Source organism: Brassica napus, chromosome C7, assembly GCF_020379485.1.
Source record: "Brassica napus cultivar Da-Ae chromosome C7, Da-Ae, whole genome shotgun sequence".
NCBI lineage: Eukaryota > Viridiplantae > Streptophyta > Magnoliopsida > Brassicales > Brassicaceae > Brassica > Brassica napus.
The window spans coordinates 11,019,642-11,028,521 of NC_063450.1; positions in this window are offsets into that span (position 1 = coordinate 11,019,642).

Below are 8,880 nucleotides of genomic sequence, written 5' to 3' on the forward strand. Positions count from 1 at the left end.
AGGGAAGGACCCTACAAGATCGTAAAAGTCGTTCGACCAGGTTCCTACAAGATAGCCAACATGCAAGGCGTAAAAATTCCGAGAACCTGGAACGCAATGCATCTCAAAAAATACTATCACTAAACGAGTCACTTCACAAAGACCGAACTACGAGACGGCTTGATCTCCATAAGGAGTACGTAGGCAGTTTGTCGAAAGACGAATTCAGCTGTCCCCCCTCACTAAAAAGGGGGGGAGTGGGTACGTATACTCGTATACTCTCAATTTCAAAATATCTGACCACGCCCTCGATATTTCTGGAACTTTTTAACCAAGCGAATCATCTTCATCCGCAAATTATATTCGAGTCCTGAAAAAAATCGCAATTAAACCAGTTGTTAGGGGAAAAATCAACCTTCGGTACTGTGAGACGTCGCAAAAAACCGCCTAAAGAGGTGTTTCCCGGCTGACAAAACGAAACCCTCGTCACGAAAAACAATATACGCATTATCATCTCAGCAAAACACATATTCTTCGCGAAGACCCAAACGGCAATATCTACCATCAAGTTCGTTGCTGATCACATTGAACTCTTAAACGTCTTAAACAGACATGGCCATCTCACGAAGATGACCTCGTACATCCGACACAAGCATAATAGCGCTATAAAAGAAATCCGAAATTTTGGTCTAGCACTTCCAGTTGGCTTAAAAATTATCTCTGGAGAGATGCTCGATTCGTATCAGACATGTCGTATAAGCCGAGAACCTATCGCGGACTTTAAATCGGTACGAATCAGGTTAAAATCGCAACAGATAAATTGATAGCCGGCTAGTCACCGCATAAATCTTAAAACTGAAAGTAAGCCTAGGTCTTGCCCTAAACCCAGCGCACTGGTCTCTAACATCTCAAGGCATGATATCAAAAAGATACGAGATCCTAAAACATGCCTCTGTGTTTATATTCAACGTCTCCAGATCCCCCGCGAAATCAGGATCTCGCGGAAAAGCTCTCGAAACAGATCGCAAACAAAGCATTTCACATCTAAGAAGGATATGAGACGACAACTCATTATCTTCATTCCACACCGTACGCTAACTCACGAAAACGCAAATTGATTATCCTTTCATGAGAAAAAAAGCCGCAAAGCGGTAGGGATTCAAAGCCACAAACGGCCAGTCCCGAAACACGAAATAAGGCCATATAAGGCCAAAACATAAACACAAAAAAAAAAAATCTCTCTCGCTAGAGATCATAACCACTACTATCATCTGGAACCTATGCCCCCTCTTCGTCCATCGCCTCGTCCAAGCTCGGGGCCGCGACGCCTCCGTTCTCCCCGACCACGGGATCTTTCCCCTCTGGGTCTTCTGAACACGTCGGAAGAAGACACGCGGATTTCAGGTCGGCCAGGACGAGATCGAAATCCCCGTCCACGGCCGCCAAGTCTCCCTTGCGATCAGACAGCCTGGCCTCTTCGGCCTCTAAGGATGGAGGAGTCTCGCTCTGAAGCGCACGGGCTACAGCCATCCTGCACTCGACAGTCGCTAAGGCCAAGTCCCTGCCGCGGATGCACTCAAGGGAACCTAAAAAGTTGGAGATCTTCATCAAACGAGCGTGGAACTCAATGCGAAGCGCTTCCTAGGCCTCTTCGATCCCGCGACTCGTCGATTCTTTGCCACTCTCAATCTGACGCTGAAGTCGGCGCACCTCCGAAGACTTGGCCTTTCTAGCCTTCTTCTCCTTAAGAATAGAGCTCGCCGTCTTCCCAAGGTCCCTCTCGAGCTCCCCGATCTCGGCCTCGAGCTTAGACACCTTTGCGGAATGAGAACCCTCCATAGCTTTCAGCATGGCCTCCGTTTCAAAACATTTGCCTTGCATCTTCGTCAGATCCCTCGCCAGACGACTGACCTCGGAACCGCACTCGCTGATCATTCCATCGATCAGAAACACAAACTGCGAGACAAGAGAAAAATTAGAGATATGAAACGAAACAAGTTCTGAAAAAAAAAGGAAGTATCCAACGAGCTAATCGTAAAAATCCAAAGTGAGGGACGAACCTTTCCGCGGAGCCCCGGCGCCAGATTCGAACCTCCTTGCTGCGAAGATTCCCCGTCACCGCCCTTGGCGAACTTCCTCTTCTGGCCCTTAGGCTGAACGACCGGAGCGGCACTGGGAGCACGCAGCGCCAGGACGATTTCTTTCCTAGCCGGAGGAGGAGGCATGGACTTGGCGGCCTTCTCTTTGTCCTCGACAAGAATCGGAGTTGTAGACGATCCAGTGGGCTGAACTAAAGTGTCCGGAACACACGGAACGCTCGCATCAACTTGAGTTCCTGCGTTCTGCGGAGCCTGAACCTCAGCACCATGATCCGAAGTAACGACCAGAGCAGAAGAGGACGGGAGCTCGGTGTCAGCTCGAACTGGTTCCTTTTCGGCTTTGCGGCGAGCTAGTTTCCCTCGGAAGGAAAGATAGCCGGCGACGCAAGCTGGCACCTCAACGGAGGAAGCCGGAACCGGAGCTTGGGAGGTGGCCTTGCCCATCTCAACGTCGGAACTTCTCTTGTCACCTTGGGAAGAAGACATCTTGAAAGCTAGAGATGATTTGGGAAGGAAAGGAAGGTGTGAGAAAAATGAAAGATGGGGGCTCACTACTTATAGAAGTATGAGCTTAGGATTTCGATTTATTATAATATTTATATATTTTCTCGTTGATGTTCCTCCGCGGAATTCTGAATGTGAACTTCGTCCAATACGCCTATATTTCCCAATTCGCCAAACCGCGCGCTAGAATCTCATCGCTATCCACGATTCTAACGAGCTAGGGGGCTAACTGTTGGGGTCAAAAACGGTTACGACGAAGTTAACATTCAAATGTACGTAAAAAAAAAATAAGCGAGAACGTTTTTACGAAAAATAAATCTTCGAACAAGATTTTTTTTTTTTACGAAGAATCTTGCGGAGAAAACACGTTCACGAAACATCGGAGAAAGATTCGAACAAGGTCGCCGCGTAGCAACCGGCCCGTGCACGAGCTGGTCGCTACGTAGCGACCAAGCTCAGGCCAAGCTCGGTCGCTACGTAGCGACCGAATACGCACATGGCTCGGTCGCTACGTAGTGACCGAATACGCACACGGCTCGGTCGCTACGTAGCGACCGAGCACGTACACGGCTCGGTCGCTACATAGCGACCGAGCACGTACACGGCTCAGTCGCTACGTAGCGACCGAGCTCTCTTAGAACGTCGATACGACACGAATCCGTGCATTCTCGTCTACTCTTTAATGCTATCTCCCGAAAACCGTAGCTAAACCATTTCATGTTTTTCGTCACTCGGAGTCATCAATCAAACTTTTCGATAAAAACCGCGGGAAATTTGTTTTTATCGAGGAAACCGTAATAAACGTTTCAAGTCAAAGACAGCCCAAGATGGCCTAAAACGCAGCTCGAAGCCCACTTATGATTTTTTAACCAAAAGCCTGTAAGGCGTATGACGGTTTATGCTTGGTTCGTAAGAAAATGATAAATGTCAAGTTTCCGCGGATAAATCCGAAGTTTCCAAAGATAATCACGAAGATTGGGAAAAACGGAATATCTCCATTTTTAAGCTATGACCGCTTAAGGGCAGAAGAGGAAAAGCATAAACCGACGTAGGAGCGAGTATATAAGGAGTCCTAGGCGAAAGGAAGAAATAGAGACTTTTTGACAGAAAACTTAGCACTTAGAGCAATTTTAGGCCGTTTTTCGTTTTTGTTATTCGAGCTGCGACTCAATTAGGTTTTTGCCGTCTTAGGGTTTTAGAACTAGGAATCTCGCCGACAGCTCTCGTAGCCCAGACACTTACCTCGTTGTAAACGCTCAAACGTAGATTCGGAATAAGAACTATCTTGCTCTCTTTTTCGATTTCTTATTTTATTACTATTCTCGTTTCGTGTTCTAATTGTTTGGCGTGTGGTATTAGCAGATATCTGGGACCTCTGGGAAACTAGGGTTCTCCTACTTTCCTAATTTAAACGGAAATCGACAACTGCGAATTTCAGTTTCCACATTATTTAATCTAAGTTTTGTTAAACGATTATTTAAGATAAGAGTATGTTTCGTGGGTGTTCAAAAAGACGTTTTATTAGAGTACGAGTTACAAGAGTTTAGGTCTGAAAACCGAAAGACAAGGCCAATACTTTGGTCGAAACAGATGACCGGAATGATAAACCCTAATTCTAGTCGTTTTAGTGTTGTGAGCTTGATTTAGGATGCCTCTCTTTGTGCTCCTCGTCACCTCTTCATACTTGGTGTCCCAAATTGTTTTTCGGTCCTTGACTTACTTCGGTCGAGCCGAAAGGCTGAAGGTGTTTTGGACCGAATTACCATGGACCGAGGTGTCTTCTTGTCTTTAATTTTGGACCGAAGGCCTTGACAGTGGAGTCAAACCCCCCCCCCCCCACCCCCGCCCCCCAAAGGGCTGAAGGTGTTTTGGACCGAATTACCATGGACCGAGGTGTCTTCTTGTCTTTAATTTTTGACCGAAGGCCTTGACAGTGGAGTCAAACCCCCCCCCCCCCCCCCAAACAACTTTGGTATTTCTCTGCGATAAGTACTAGTATATAGCTTGTCCATCGAATTAGAAACTCTTGGTAAATATTTTTGTACTGAAAATCGTAAGCTTATTTATTCTCGAATTAAAAGTTACAAACATATATCTCCATAAACCAATAGTTCTATACTTAACATCTCTATGGTTTTAATCGGTTTACTTTTAACCAAAAAAATTTAAACAATTAAACCAAATAAATTTTTAATTTTAATAAAACATGGATTGTTTACATGTTTGTTTATCTCTTCTTCCACTTCTCATAAGCTTGTAAAAAGGATTTACTTTTCTTGATTAACTTTGTCAAAACAAATATAGCAAGCTGGCTCTATGCTAAAGCTGACAAATCAAAAGATTTATGCACCAAATTATGTTATATAGTTTTTTTTTTTTTTGACGTCAAAAGGCTATTCTATTACTCAAACTTGAGGTGGTCTGGGTAACCAAACCGGAATAGAACAACCAACAAAATGTAACTTTCTACGAAAAGATCTAGCAGTCTTAGCTAGAAAATCTGCGGTCTGATTATGCGCCCGTGGAATGTAAGTGATGTTGAAGTCCGGGAAGCATATCTGTAGCGTCTCTATTCTCTCCAATTCTGTCGCAAAGCTTAGCCACGCCTGAGGATCCTTAACCATAGCAATCAGTTCCTTACAGTCTGTCCCAAAGCTCTGGCAGGTCGAGTGCTGCAGCATACTCTCCATCGCCCACCGCAGTGCTTCTACCTCCGAATGCAAGGCTGATTCACGTCGAGGGAAGTTTTTTTTCCCCATAAGCTGAATATTCCCAGAGCTATCCATCCATGTCCATCCACATCCACTAAAGTTAGCTGAAAGGGTCCAAGAACCATCTAGTAAACAAATATTTTCCAAGCATACGGCTTGGGGTTCCTCATTTATATTGTCTTGTGTCACTGCTTGTACCACCTCATTAGCCTCAAACCATGCATGGCATTCACTCTCAGCATGTTTAACTAGTTCCAGAGGATCTCTATCTATGCCCCTGAAGAGTTTTTCATTCCTAGCCTTCCAAATGAACCATATTATCCAGGGATAAGGATTCGTGTCTTGCTCTGGATCCATGATACTATTTTTCCTCCAGAATAGATAATCCATGTTTGTGTATACGCTCGATACCGGAAAAATATTTGGGCACGTCGGGGTTGAAGATAAAGACCGTACTTGACGGGCTGGTGGGCATTCAAAGATTGCATGTGTGACAGTCTCCTCTGCTTCTCCACATCTTGGGCAGTAATTGTCACACCGCATATTGCATCTAACTAAATTCCTCGTTACTGCCACATGACCAGTTAACAACTGCCACATAAGATGACATATCTTCGTAGGGGCCTTCAGTTTCCACGCAAAGGCCTGGAGCTTTGTAATACTTGGCTCCAAAAATTCCTTCTCCTCTGTTAACTTTAATAAATTATGTGCCACCCAATATCCAGATTTAACCGTGTAATGGCCACTCCTTGTAAAGTTCCAGCAGAAAGTATCACGACGGTGAGTTGAGCTTATGGACAAACTCCTTATGAGTGGCATATCCTCAGGATGAACATAGTTCTCCAACATTCCCACATCCCAATCCTTCAATCCCTGATCAATAAGATCGCTTACTCTCATGTTAGGGTTCATCACAGGAGCTATGGGGGCAGCTGGCCTGGCGGGATTCGATGGAATCCATGGATCCTCCCATACCTTAACCTCATAGCCTTAGTGTATCTTCTGTCTAATCCCCAGTAGCAGCAATTTTCTTGCAGCAGAGATACTAGTCCACACATAGGATGGGCTACTAACAGGGCTTACTCTCAGTGGTGAGCTCAATCTATAGTACCTTCCCCGTAAGACTCGGGCGACCAGGGAATCAGGAAACTGTACTAGTCTCCATAGTTGTTTAGCCAGAAGCGCCAGATTAAACTCATGAATCAATCGGAAGCCAATTCCACCCTCCTCTCTGGGTAGACAGACTTTCTCCCATTTCACCCAGTGTATTCCCCTTTTTGGTGGATTCGAGCTCCACCAGAACTGAGCAATGGCACTTGCCAAATTTTCACATATCTCCAATGGGAGCAGGAAAGTTGACATGACGTATGTCGGAAGAGCGAGCAGAATGGATTTTATCAGTACTTCTTTTCCACCTTTTGAGAGCCATCTACCTGTCCATCCATTCACTCTATGCATCAGCTTATCTTTCAGAAATGCAAAAAGTTTGCATTTAGATCCGCTTATGTCTTCGGGATGCCTAAGTATGTTCCCATTCCACCTTCATTCTGTATCCCAAGTGCGTCTTTAATCTCTTGTCTCGTATTTGCATTAATCCGCTTACCAAAGAGTAAGGAGGATTTGTCAAAGTTGATGCAATGACCAGATGCTTTACCATATTTCCTGACTACTTTCATTACTTCTTCACATTCACGGGGCTCCGCCTTACAGAAGAAAAGGCTATCATCAGCAAAGAGAAGGTGGGATACCGACGGACACGTGCGTGTAACACGCATCCCTGTTATCTTCCCTTGTATCTCTGCATGATTAAGAAGGCTAGCGAGCGCTTCCGTGCATAGAATAAAAATGAAAGGAGACAAAGGATCTCCTTGTCTTAGTCCTCTACCTGGAATAATATTCCCTCTTGGCTCTCCATTCATGAGAACCCTATATTTCACCGATGTAATGCATCGCATGACCCAGCTAGTCCAAGTTTCTGAGAATCCCATTTTACGCAGGACAGCTTCAATAAACGACCACTCAATCCTATCATATGCTTTGCTCATGTCTGTCTTGATGGCCATCCTTTTATTTCGTCCACTCGGTTTCATTCACAATGCGTGGAACATTTCCTGAGCGATCATAACATTATCTGAAATCTGTCTCCGAGCAACAAAGGCTGACTGGGTTTCCGATATCAAACCTGGTAGCACTTTTTTCAACCTTTGGCATAAGACTTTAGAGATTATCTTGTAGCTGACATTGCACAGGCTAATGGGTCTGAATTGAGTCATTGCATTAGGCTTTGTTATCTTCGGGATGAGACATATATTTGTGTCATTCAGTCCGTTCGCCATCGTCCCCTCAAAAAGAAATTTATTAACCATAAGAGTTAAATCCTCCTTTACTATATCCCAAAATTTCTTGTAGAAAAGTGCAGTTATCCCATCTGGTCCTTGAGCTTTCTCTGGGTGCATGGCAAAAAGCGCTAATTTGACCTCCCATTCAGAGACCGGAGCTATAAGGTCGTCATTCATAGCACCAGTTATCGTTGTTGGCACCTGAGCTAGCGCCTCTTCGATTTCCTCCGGGTTCGATGATTCAAAAATCTGCCTGAAATAACTAGTAGCAATGGCTACAAGTCCTTCTTCATCCTCAATAATATTCTCATTCTCATCTAAGAGTTGTGTGATCTTATTTCTTGCTCTTCTTTGCTTCGTCAAGGCATGGAAAATTTTGTATTTCTATCTCCCTCTCTCAGCCAAAACACCCGACTCTTTTGCTTCCAGAACATCTCTTCCGCTTTAAGAGCATGTGAGAGGTCCTTCAGAGCTGCTGCAATTTTCTCAGTTGTGGCATTATCATATGCATACAAGCCTTCCACCTTTTCTTTAAGCTCTTCCACTAATTTTGCCGAATTGACATTATTTTGCCTTCGCCATTCACTCAAGGCTCTCCTGCAGCTGGAAATATGTTCCATAATATTCGCGTTTGGAGGAAGATCAGGAGATTTCCATCCCTCAAGGATAACTTGCCGTAGCTCTTCATTATCCAACCATCTTTTATCAAATTTAAACTTTTTAGATCTTCTCGTTGGCTTTATGAGTATGTCTGCAAAAATCGGACGATGATCCGATCCCCATAGCCCTCATGTACTTAACAGTCGAGTGGGGAAACTTCTCATGCCAGTCCGCATTTCCTACTGCTCTATCTAAGCGACATCTAACTGTTGATCCTCCATTATGTTATATAGTTAAAGAGCAGTAAATTCAAAAAATTATAATTGTGGCATAGTTATTTAATCTTACATTAACGGCGCAATGAGACATGGTTCATGCCTTGAACCTACCGTTTTCGATAAACTTTTTTTTTTTTTACACTTAAAGGATTTGGGTTTTAGGCGCCCCAAGACAACAGACCTGGCCGGAAGCTTGGAAATTACTTAAGTATTGGATACAAGAACAATAAGAATAAGCATACCAAAATGAGTAAAGAAAGCGAGCATGATGAACAACCAAAAAAGCATACCAGATGACTAATGATGAATGTTCCTCTGAGTTAACTCACCATGAGTAGCCCAATTGGTTCGTGTGTGAAATTCCATCGTG